This window comes from Silene latifolia, chromosome 2 (assembly GCF_048544455.1).
Source record: "Silene latifolia isolate original U9 population chromosome 2, ASM4854445v1, whole genome shotgun sequence".
In the NCBI taxonomy this organism is placed as follows: domain Eukaryota; kingdom Viridiplantae; phylum Streptophyta; class Magnoliopsida; order Caryophyllales; family Caryophyllaceae; genus Silene; species Silene latifolia.
In genome coordinates this window covers 128,837,753-128,850,842 of record NC_133527.1, presented here as the reverse complement: position 1 = coordinate 128,850,842, position 13,090 = coordinate 128,837,753, and positions in this window count along the sequence as shown.

Sequence of the window (13,090 nt, the reverse complement as noted above, 5' to 3'; positions counted from 1 at the left end):
TTGGAAACACAATTGACTCAACTAGCATCTTCAAGCTCACAAAGACAAAAGGGGCAATTACCACCTCAAAGTAATCCCCCTAGACATGAAACGGTTAGTGCCATTCACTTGAGAAGTGGTACAAGGTATGAAGCACCGAGGAAGCAAGTTGAGGATGAAGTTGTGGAAGCTAGTGATAAGGAAGAAATTGTGCAAAACTCCAAAGATAGAGAATCATCAAAAGAAGAAATTTCAAAGAAAAATGAAGACAAGGTCAAGGAGAAGGAGCCCATTGTGATTAGACTCCCTTTTCCAAGTCGTCAAGCCAAGCCCAAATTTGATGACCAACTTGGAAAGTTCATGGAAATTGTGAAGAATTTGGAAGTCTCAATTCCTTTCACGGAATTAATAAATCACGTGCCGGCTTATGCAAAATACATGAAAGATATCCTCACAAAGAAGAAGTCAATCCGGAAACTTGAGACTATCGCCTTCACTAAGGTGAGTAGTGCAATACTTCAAGCGAGTTCACCTCCAAAACTAAAGGATCCGGGAAGCTTCTCGATACCGTGTACCATTGGCGACACAACGATCAACAAAGCCCTATGTGATCTAGGGGCTAGTGTGAGTGTTATGCCGTACTCGGTGAGTAAAAGGTTGGGGATGGGAGAGCTTAAATGCACCAACATCACACTCCAAATGGCCGATAGATCGACGTAGACACCATTAGGGATATGGGAAGATGTCCCCGTGCGAATTGGGAAGTTTTTCATCCCGGTGGACTTTGTCATTGGTTATATGGAGGAAGATTCCAACATTCCAATCATTCTAGGAAGACCTTTCCTACACACCGCGGGTGCGGTGATTGATGTAAAACATGGTGAGCTCACTCTAGAAGTGGGAGATGAAAGCATAACCTTTAATCTTGACAAGACTATGAGAGCTCCTCGTTTGCATGAACCGTGTTTCATGATTGATCATTATAGCTGAAAGGATGAGAGGAAGAAATCGGAACTCCAATGGAAGAAGAAAATTGAAGATGCTCCATTCAAAGAGCAAGTGAATTGTGACAAGGAGAGCTTGCAAAGCTCATCAAAATCAATCAAAGAAGAAAAGGATGGCCTTATTGGCCAAGAGAGGAATTTGGGAGAGTTGTCTTCATCAAATCAAGAAATTTTCAATGATCAGCTTAATGAAGTTTGTGGTCTTTGGGACAACGAATTTGAAGGGATTTTTAATCCCTACATTGGTAATGCCATCGATCAAGACCGACAACAAGGGCCAAAGTCTATTGAAGAACTCTATAACAATAATGAACAAGCTTTTGATTACTTTTTCAAGGTGTTGAGCAACATCAACAACACCTTAAGCATGCCCCCTTGACATCTCATCAAGAATGAGAGTTTGGTGGAGTCCTCCCTAAACCACCATTTGTAAATATTTCTAACTCCCTAACTCGCATTTCAATTCTTGTATTGCATTTTTGTCATCTTTGGATTTTTATTTACTTTAATCAAGATAATTGTCATGTTTGAGAGAAGTGAGGGAGGGACTAATAATTTCAATTGATGTGTAGTGCTCTAGCTTAGTGTGGGGATGGCAATTGCCTAGGCTATCCATGCCTTAGTAGTGCCCCCACAATGAAGAACACAAGATATAAAGAAGAATGGAACAATGATAAGGGATATGCATTGTACACGGATGGAACTGAATCCGGGTACAAAGAGGTCGAATCCGAGCGGATTCAGGAGAATCCGCCCGTCTACAGACAATCCGAGCGTACTGGGTAGAAGACGCACGTCCCTATAAGCTGAAATTTTGAAAGATTTTTGACTGTAAGAGAATCCGAGCGTCTTGAACAACAATCCGCCCGTCTCTGAAAATCCATCCGTCTTGTAAAGAAGACGCCCGTCTTCTAAGCTGAGGAAAATAAGAAAATTTCCTGGACTGAAATCCGTCCGTCTTCTGAAGAATCCGCCCGTCCCGTGTCAGCGAATCCGAGCGTCTTCTCTTAAAGACGCCCGTCTTTAGGCGAGTTTTTCCCAACCCCTAAAGTGCAGAATCCGCCCGTCTTGAGCAGAAATCGCACGGATTGCCCCTGCAGTTCGAATTTTTTCGGTCTTTATAAAACCCCTCCCACCTTCATTCATTCATTCATTCATTCATAACACTACTTCAAAACATCAAAACCCTCACCCTCTCCATCACAAAAACAAAATTCCTCAACAACATTCACCAAAATCAAATCAAATCACCCTTTTAACAACAAATCAATCACTCCTTTTTTAATAAAAATCAAAACCAAGCACAAAATCTTCAACCTTTGAGTCGATTTTTGAATTCACAAAGGCAAAGCCTTTCACCTTTAAATCGATTTGGGTACACTACAAATTGAAGATTTTTCATTATTTTCTTGGTTAATTCATCAATGGCAAGGACTAAGGGAGCAACAAAGGCACCAAAGGCTAAGACACTTTCACAAAGGCAAAAGGCTCTTCAAGCAAAGAAAGCATTGGCTATGGTGGTAGCAACCCCAAACTTGGAAGTGCAACAACAACAACAACCTTCTATGGGAGCAACAACATCTTCTACTCCGGAAATTGATCAACTTTTGCATTATCCGGAGGTAACTTTTATTTCCGAAACCCATAGAGATACTTTTGCCAAGTTTGCTAGGAAATCATTTCAATCCACCAAGTTTATTTGTGAAGATACCTTAGAAAAATTGGGTGTTCTTGAGCAAACTAGAGCCTTTTTCAAAGCCCTGGGGTTAGAGAAATTGTTTGAATCAAAAGAATTGACATACCCCTCACTTACCTTGGAATTTTTGAGTTCTTTGAAAGTCACCAAAGTTGAGACTAGGGAGAACCTCGAGTTTCGTCTAGCTAATGTTAGTAGACGCATTTCCTTTAGGGAATTGGGTGAAATTTTGGGTCTTAGTGATGAACCGAGTTATTTTAAGAATTATGGAAAGTATGACCCCGACCCTCTTTGGGAGGCAATTTCCGGGAGGAAATTTGAGGACTTTCATGCGAGTCGTGCTCTTTTAGTCCACCATCCGGGCATAAGAGTATGGCACAAGGTCATAGAAAACACCATTATTGCAAGGAAAGATACCAACCATTTCACCAAACTTGATTTTATTCTTCTTGAATCGGCTTTGAACATTGGAAGAGTACACACCAAGCCTTTCAACTCTTTAAGGCTTTTGGTAGATAGATGGCTCAACATTGATTGTGGGAAGAAAGGCACTACCGTTATTGTCAATGGCGGCCTAGTCACTATCCTAGCTAAATACTTTGATCCTAACTTCAACAAGGATAACAAGTATAAAGCAAAGGAGGGTGGTCATCTTGTTGATATGCATACTATGATACACAAGTACAAGTGGGTTGCCCATAATCCTCTTGACACCGAGTATGGATGGCTCACTAGTGAGGCTAGATCGTTTACTTTGCCTTCAAAGATTTATCGTCTAAGCGTCCACCGGACCAATTATCTACTTCCCCTTTCAAAAGAGGCCGAGTATATTATCCGACAACAAAAGGGTGAACTTGAAATGCCATCCTCTTCCATTGTCACACCACCTTACCCTTTTGAGTACCAAGAGTTCAAGCCGGAAGGTGTTGAAGCAAGAAATGATTATTTGACTCTTCTCATGCAAGCAATGCACAAGCAAGCCTTTGAGGACCGGAAAAATGCTTACTTGGCTCAATATCCAGCCCTCCTACACTTAGCTAGGCAAGGACTACTTGATCCATCATGTCCTTTGCCTAGTTGGGCGGATAGAGAAGTCCTTTTTCCGGGTGCATCTAGGGTCGTTTCGGGTGACAATGAGGTTGTCGGTAATGAAGAGGTTGATGATAACATTGATGAGGAAGCAAGTGAAGAAGGAGAAAAGGATGGTGAGCAAGATGATGAGCAAGGCGAAGAAGAAGAAAGTGAAGAAGCAAATGAAGAGGGAAGTGGCAATGTGACCACTTCTAATGAGGAAAGTGATGATAGTGATGATATGATGGAAGATTAGCAAGCCTTGGAGGCTCCTACCCTCTCATGGTTTGTCTATTTTTCTCTTTGTTTTAATTATTTTCTTGATCATTGTTGGAATAATCCTAGCACCATAGAGGACTCACACCTCGGTACCATTGAGGTGTTCTCATTTTATTGTTCCCACTTTCAAAATCCAAAATGACAAATTAGTTTCATGCATTGCATAGTGTGTGCATGAACTACACCCACCCTTGGACATTAGCAATAGTGTCTAACTCGGTTTGGGGAAGTTAATGCATACACAACGGGAGGTAATCTAAATTATCCTCTCCGTCATAACAAAAACCATGCATCATGTAGTGTAGACTAGTGTAGATTGCATTTAGTATAGAAATCATGCATCATCTTTGCATAATTTCCCATCATTTTGGCCATTGAGGACAATGCTCATATTAGTGTGGGGATGGGGAATTCTAACTTAACTTTATATTCCAAAATGATAAAAATTGAAAATTTTTGAAAATCATAAAAATTTGAAAAAATTAAAAAGCCAAAAACATGTTTATTTCCTTTTGTAGTCTTGTGTATATATTATTTTGTATATATTGTGTTTGTTCTATCCTTGTTCACATTGATTGAATACGCCACATCCGAGACATGAGGATATTGAAGACCGCATGGTATGATCTTTCCAATTTTCTTTTTCCTCTTTATGTTAATGACTATGTGGCTTTATTTTGTTTGATGCGGTATAACAATGTGAACTTAGGACTTGCATTTAGTTTATATGTCATATTAGTTGATAGAATCACTTACATTAGGATGTTTATAGTAGTTGCATCATAGCATATAGTTGCATTTAGATAAAAGTTTTGAAAAGTGCCTAATTAGGAACTTTGACAAGAGCAACTAAGCCATTACAAATACTTGTTCAACTTAAGACTTTGCCTACTAGAATGGTTGTAAAACACCCTAGATAGTGTCATACTAGTGTCTTTTGACCCATGACCCAAAGCCTAGTCAAGGGTTTGCATGTGAGTCACCTATCCAACCCCGTGATGCGATGTGGACTTGGTTAACTTGTCTAGGTGACCTTGATTGACCTTGTGGTAAGGCAACCTAAAAATATTTTCTATCAATAAGCTTGAAGTGCTCATTTCAAAGAAATTTTGTCATGTGGAAGAAATTTAATGCCAAGGAAACCTCAAATGTTATGAATTGTTGAATGTTGAGAAATTTAATTTGTTTTGATGGAGGCGTACCACTTCAATGTGCTTTGGTGCGGGATCCATTGAATTGGGCCCCCACACGGTTGTGAATTCGGCCGCCCAGAGACAGAGTGACTATCACCCCGAAAAGCTATTGTCTAGAGGTTAACCGGTTGCCTAATAAGCGATTGGCGAAAGCAAAGGACACTAGCCCGGAAGGGACAAACCCCATCTAAAATTCTTGAAATGTGAAAGTGAAATGAGGACAATTTTGAATACTAGTCATATCCACTCGTTGTGTATAATGATTTGAGCATTTCATTCCCAAAAAGCCTTTTTGTCAAGCCACTTTGTCGAGCTTGGGACGATCCATGAACTTTACTTTTGTAGAGAATTCGAGACTTGTCATGTCATATGCTACTAGCATCATAGGGATCATCATTCCACCACCATCCGATCGCTCTTGACGAAAGCATTTGGAAATTGAGGACGAAAGTAGTCTAGTTTAACACCATTTGGAGGTGATTTAGTGCCATCCTCTTAGCCTTAGTAATTTGTTGAACTAGTATTTGTGAAGGATTACATGCTCTTAAATTTGTTCCTCTTTAGTGCCTCTGCCGCTTGATGAGGAAGTGGCTATTCTTTTGTAGACGCATCCATTATGTGATTTTGTGTGCTTAATGTTTGGATGTGTCGCCATTTTGGCAAGACCCACCTTGCCTTGCAAGAAGGCATCCTACCTCATGGTTGTCTTGTTGTGAGTTGAAGAGGCGGAGTGAGAACCGCTAATTGTCTCATATCGGCTATGTTATTAGGTTAGTTTAAATAATGGTCCTGGTCTTTGTCACCTCTTTACTTGGGACGAGCAAAGGTTCGGTTTGGGGATATTTGATGTGACCATAATTAGCGCATATTTAGCCCCCGAATTAGCCTTGTTCCCATGCTTTTTCGTGCATATTTGGGTCATTTCTTATCTTTAGTTCTTTGTTTTGCATATTCTTTGAGATTTTGATCCCTTGGTAGGAAAGGAGTAAGAATCTTGCATTTTCATGGCAAAACGAGACTAAATTGATCGAATCCAATGACCAAGCATCAAGGAGAGACAAGATTAGAAGGCCTTTGTACATATTATAGTAGATGAGCAATGTTGAGAAAGGATCCTTGAGTCCCCAAGGAAATCCCCAAGGAATTTATGAAGAAAAGGGAAGAAAAGAAGAAGAAATCTTGCTGAAGAACAATCCGTGCGGATTGACTACAATCCGGCCGTCCTCCACCTGCACAGTCCGTGCGGTTTCATCACAAGACGCTCGGGTTAGCCCTGCCACAATCCGCCCGGATTCACCTTAATCCGCTCGTGTTCCACCACCAGAATCCGCCCGTCCTGACTCTAATCCGCTCGGATTCCAGCACAGCGCAATTTCGTCTTCTCCAAGCTACAAAGAAAGAAGCCCTTCGTTCGAAAAATATCGGCTCTTCCCTGCTCAATCTAAAAAGTGTAATTACTAGTTTAGCCCTTAGTTAACCCTAATGTATCCCCCTAATCTCCACTATAAATACCCCATTAGTCTAATTAGAAGGAGATGTTCTTCTTATCAATTCTTAGAGTAGTTAATATCAATCAAATCTCTCTTTAATTTTCTAATCAACAATTAATCAAGTTCTAATACAAGTTTTACTCCCTTAATTTCTCTTTTGTTCATCCTTTATTTTGGGTAATTGAAGATTATTTGGGTTATTATTGGGAGATTGACAACCTCTCAATCAAGCATCAAGTACTTCTTTTATCTTTGCTTTATTATTGGAATCATTAGGAGGTATAATTCTCTTAATCCCTTTTTAATTATTGTTAATTACTTTCATTTATTCATCATGTTTCATTTTGTTGGTATGATTGACAACCTTGCTAGCATGATCAACATGATAATGAGTGAGTAGTCTCTTAGCTAGGGTTAATGGGTGATTAGGGGAAACCAACATGGGGAATGATTCATGCTTAAATTAATATGCTTTCATGTTTTATTTTCTTGCTTGTTTTGATCTCAACTCATGCACATATTATATTTGATGAAATGCTAAGCCTATGAATCCTTGCATTTACCACCATCTCCTATCTTTTCAATGAGACTTGTAAGACATAACCCAACTCGAGTCTCATTAGACCATGCATGTTGTTGAGTAGGGAAGACTAAGTCGACTTGTAGGTGTTGTAAAATCTAATCGATTCGGCTCCGGGACCCAAACTTTCCTAGGATTGTAAGACATAACCCAACTCAATCCATCACAACAATAATTGCTTGCTTATAATTTGAGAACATGTTTGTATGATCAATTCCCATGATTCCTCTATGACCCCATGACACCCTAGTGCTTTTTAATCAATTGTTTACAACCCTTTAATTCATCTTGCTTGTTTATTTCCATTGATATTTTAGTTTAGTGACCTTCTACATCTAACCAATTTGTGATACCCCTAAGACACCACTAGTTGCAATAGAAATCTCATTTCAATACCCGTTCCTTGGGATCCGACCTTTACTTGCCTCTTTACTAATTGTAGAGTTGTTTGTGAAGCTATAAATTGTGTTTTGATTCGGACGTGACCCAACGACCACACCTTAAATTGTGAACACGAAACGGACCGATCAGTTTCATTAAGGATTTTTCAAAAATTGCTAAACCACTTACACAATTGCTCCTTAAGGATGCTGTCTTTGAGTTTACTGATGAGTGCCTTTTAGCTTTTAACAGGTTAAAAGAGGCTCTAGTTTCTGCACCAATCATTCAGCCGCCTGATTGGGATCTCCCATTTGAGATTATGTGTGATGCCAGCGATTATGCGATCGGTGCAGTTTTGGGACAGCGGAAGAATAAAGCTTTGAATGCCATATACTATACGAGCCGAACTCTGGATGAGGCTCAAGTCAATTATTATACAACAGAGAAAGAGTTTCTAGCTGTAGTTTTTGCCTTAGACAAATTTCGGTCTTATTTGTTAGGTTCTAAGGTTGTTGTTTATACTGACCATGCAGCGCTGAAGACTCTCTTTCTTAAGAAGGATGCGAAGCCAAGGCTTTTGAGGTGGATACTCCTTTTGCAGGAGTTTTATTTGGAGATCAAAGATAAGAAAGGAGCAGAGAATGTGGTGGCTGACCATTTATCTCGTCTGCAGCTGACAGAAAGGGAGGATTCGTTACCTATTAATGATTCTTTTCCTGATGAGAGTCTGTTAGCTATTACTACTTCAGGGTCTTATCCACCTCCGTGGTTTGCTGATTTTGCTAACTTTGCTGTGACAGGTAGGATACCACCCGAGCTTTCATTGCAGCAGAAGAAGCAGTTCGCTTATGATGCTAGACACTACTTTTGGGCTGATCCTTATGTTTTCAAGGAATGCGCAGACGGTCTTATTCCGAGATGTGTGCCTCAATGGAAGGTGAAGGATATCCTAGAAGCTTGCCACTCTTCTGCCTATGGTGGTCACCATGGTCCATCACATACTGTGGCTAAGGTACTCCAATCTGGTTTCTATTGGCCAACTTTGCATGCAGATAGTCGCAATTTTGTTGCTGAGTGCGATGCTTGTCAAAGATCGGGGAATATTTCAAGGAGACATGAGATGCCACAGGTGGGCATTCTTGAGGTTGATATTTTCGATGTCTGGGGCATTGATTATCAAGGACCTTTTCCGAGCAGTCAAGGTAATAAATATATCCTCGTAGCTGTAGATTATGTATCCAAATGGGTAGAAGCTATCGCTACTCCCCATTGCGACGCAAAGGCCGTGATTAAACTGTTTAAAAAGATTATTTTCCCTCGTTTTGGTGTCCCTAGGGTTGTCATTAGCGATGGGGGAATGCATTTTAAAGAGAAACAACTTAGTGCTTTATTGACTAAATTCGGTGTCCAACATCGTAGAGGTTTGGGGTATCATCCCCAAACTAGTGGTCAGGTTGAGATTTCTAACCGGGAATTGAAAGATGTTTTAGCTAAAGTTGTTTCTAAATCACGGAAAGATTGGAGTCTTAAGTTAGATGATGTCTTATGGGCTTATAGAACTGCGTTTAAAATGCCAATTGGGATGTCACCATTCCGATTGATTTATGGTAAGACGTGTCATTTACCTGTTGAGTTGGAGCGTAAGTCTTGGTGGGCTATATGTGATTTGAATTTGGATCCTAACCTCTCTCGGGAGAAACGCATGACACAGCTGAATGAGCTGGAGGAATTTAGGCTGCTGGCCTATGATAATGTTAGGATCTACAAAGATAAAACGAAGCGCTGGCACGACAAGAGAATAATTAAGCGCGAGTTCCATATTGGCGATAAGGTACTTCTTTTTAATGCTCGTATCTGTTTATTTCCTGGTAAGCTGAAATCCAAGTGGACTGGCCCCTATACGGTCACAGCAGTTACAAAATTCGGATCAGTTGAATTGGAGACCTCTGTTGGAGAAAGGTTCAAAGTTAGTGGCCAATATGTGAAACATTATCACGGTGCAGACGATTTCGTTGGGCAGGTCGAAGTACTATACTTTGACCCAATTTTAGAAGCTGAAAACTGAGGTAAAAAGGTCATGCGGGACCTCTTAAACCAGCGCTAACCGGGAGGCAACCCGGCTTGTACATTTTTTGTAATTAGGTTTTTTACATTTTTATTTCATTTGAATTGCATTAGGACTTTTAGCTTATTTTCTTTTAATTAGCAATTACTTGGTTTGGAGAATGTGCGCCTTTGAGAATTTTTGCAGGTGATTATTTTATGCAAAGTGCGTAGGGTGATTTACTGAATGTTTGTGAGAGAAAGACGGGAAAATAATGTTGACAAAGCAATTTTAACGTACAAAAGGATTTGTTGCCAGTACCTGCAGTCGATTGACCAAGTTCATCAGTCGATCGACTGAGAAACAAAGGGGCAGAAGCTGTTTCACAGGGATACTGGTCGATCGACTGGGTAGGGTGGTCGATCGACCACTACGCGAAGACCAGAAGCTGTTTTAAGGAAAGACTGGTCGATCGACTGGGTCAAGTGGTCGATCGACCACTTAATTGAAAAAAATCAGAGAAAACCCTTGTCTTCCCCTTTCTTGCGATTTTTCTTGCTAATCCATCCCTCAATCTCGAATTTTCTTGCTTAAATCTTCAAGTTCTCGTCAAAGGTATGTCTCTAATCCTCTTCTAATCCTTTACATTCAATTCTCGCTGCACTTTAATGCCCAAATTTCGAGCATTGTTACATTGAGACGGAAAAATCGATTTGGGGAAAGTCGATTTAGGGCTAGTTTCTTGTCGATTTTTATGCTTTAATATCTTTTGCTACCCTTTTCCCTTGATTTTCAAAACAATTTAGCAACTAGGCGGTGCTTAATCCCGTTTTCCCCAATTTTTTTTTTCGAAACCCTAATTTCGTTTCAATTTCTGATTGTGTTTCAGGTTTTCATAAATTGTCATTGTTATGGGAAGCTTGTTGCTAATTTGTTGTTTGTAGGAAATAACAATGACGAAAGGGAAGCAGCCGATGTTCGAAGGTCAGTCCAGTCAAGGAGCTGCCAAACGGCCGCGAGGTCCGCCATTGATGATCGAGGATACTACGGATAGTCTACCTGACTATCCGCAGGTTATTTTTCCACCTCTACTCAGCGATCTAAATTCGCTCTCTTTGTCGCAAAAATGAAAGTTCAGGCCACTCGTTTTCTTCATCGGCCTACTTTAGATAAATTAGGATGTTTCGAGTCTATTGTGTCTCTGCTAAATGGGACAGGAATGTCGGGTCTTGTGGACATGACTGAGTTCACTTACTACACTTTGACCCTCGAGGTTTTCTCGTCTTATGTTTTTGACCAGGCTTCTTTTGAAGCCAATAGGGATGGCCCTTGCATTTATTTTCGGCTATTCAATGTCACCTACTCCCTGACACTAGCCGACTTTGCTGGATTTTTGGGTCTTTATTTCGAGGGTAACACCTCGGAAACTTCTGATGTTCACCGGGTCATGTGGTCGTGTATCTCTGACTGGAACGGCCCTAAGAGGACGGGCACTTCCGTCCACTTGCCCCCTTTTCGTTATTTTTTACGGCTGATGGGTAACACCATTTTCGGCCGCAAAGAGTTAAATAATGTGAATACTATTGAACTGTCTATCTTGACGGCCTATCTGAACATTGAAAGTCGGGTAGCCCGTATCTATAACATCGCGTTTTTGACTGCCTCTCACTTTCACAGTATAAGTGAGGGCACTTTGGCCACTATTGCTTGTGGTGGGTTGGTCACGCGTATCGCCAACCGTCTAGTTCTTCTTTTCCCTTGAGAGGAGGCCCCTATTGACCCTGACCTACACTTCATGGATCTTGCCTACGCGAGGTTTGTGAAGTGGGTCGACAGTCGGAGTCGGTGGAAGACTGACTCTTTCATCTGCGACCGCATCCCTGTCCTTGGCCTCCCTCCTATCCTGCCCCTTACCACTGTCCAGGGGGCAGCTCGCCCGCCCTTGCCTAGCTACATGCTTCCTATTGGGGTGGGCACCGCTACTGCTAGCACCTCGAGGCGGGTTCGTACCTCCTCTTCACAGGCACCCTCCTCCTCCACTCCTGCTCCCACAGGTTACCCGACCACTTTCCGCCCCCGTAAACCTATGGTTATCCCTGCGGTCATGGACCAAAGGGCGATGTCACGTGTGTTGAGTGACTTGTGTAGGAGCTTTGATCAGCACAGACTAGACACGGCCCTGGCCCTGTACCCAGTTTACGAGGAGTACGCCCGGACGGGGATGCTCCCATGAGGTGCCTGGACTCACCCGTCCTTCTTTGTTCCTCCGGTGGGCGGTTACCCTCAGCCTGCTACGAGAGCTGCTCCTACTACTACTACTGCCGCTGCTGCTGAGGCGGAAGAGGAGGATGACTCAGGGTCAGATGAGGATAGTGGTTCCGAGTATGACGGTGGAGATTAGATGCTTGTGACCTCCCCTATTTTTGGCTGGTTTGGGGAGGTCTTCTTTTGTGAGTTCCGATCCCTTTTCTTAGTTTCCTTTTATTCTTTTGTTGCTTTTATCCTTCCCTATATTGTTGTGAATGATGGTGATTTGCTGCTGAGCACAATGGGGGCATTGTGCGTTTTGGTTTGGGGAGGGTATTTGCATATGTCTTTTGCATCTGCATTTGTTTTTTTATTGCATTTCAGTCACATGTTTATTGCATTTTAGCTTGCATTTGTGTTCTTTCAAAAAAAAAAAATCGAAAAATTCATAAAAATAAAAAAATATCACGTTTACTTTTGCATATAGTCGAGTCGGATTGGAGTTTATTAATGATGACATTGCACTATTAGTCAAATATATGCCATTCCTTGCCTTTTCACAACTGCTTAGCGAGAATTAAAAGTGATTTCTCAAATTTTGTTGTGGAATTTACTTCGGGTTATTAGACTTGACTCATTCATTTTTTGGCAAACTACTTATACTTTCTGAGATATAGAGCCTATAACTGGTGACATTCATGACCGGTTAATTTAGGATTGAGAGTAGTACTCCCGTCATTTCATGTTTTGCACGTGTATGAGTTTTGATTGCTTATTGCCTATACGCATCGGTTTGTGGTCGGTATTACATGTTTTGAGAACTATTGCATCTCCTCTTTTCTCATTTTGCCACATCAACTCCACTATAAGCCATATCTGCCAGTTGCCCTTAACTACATCCCATACTTAGCCTACCATTGTGCCGAGCTAGGAAGTAGTAGAGGAATTTGTCGAATTATAGCAGTTTTGGTTCGTTTTGTACTGTTGGAGTGAGTATTTATGAGAAGTGCAGGAGTTGCTAAAGTGTCAGCCTGAAAAAGAGAAAGTCAGGAGAAAAAAAAAACAACTCAGAAAAAAAAGAAAAAAAAGAGGAAGTTGATCTGGGCAGTGAGTATAGTCCAGCAGA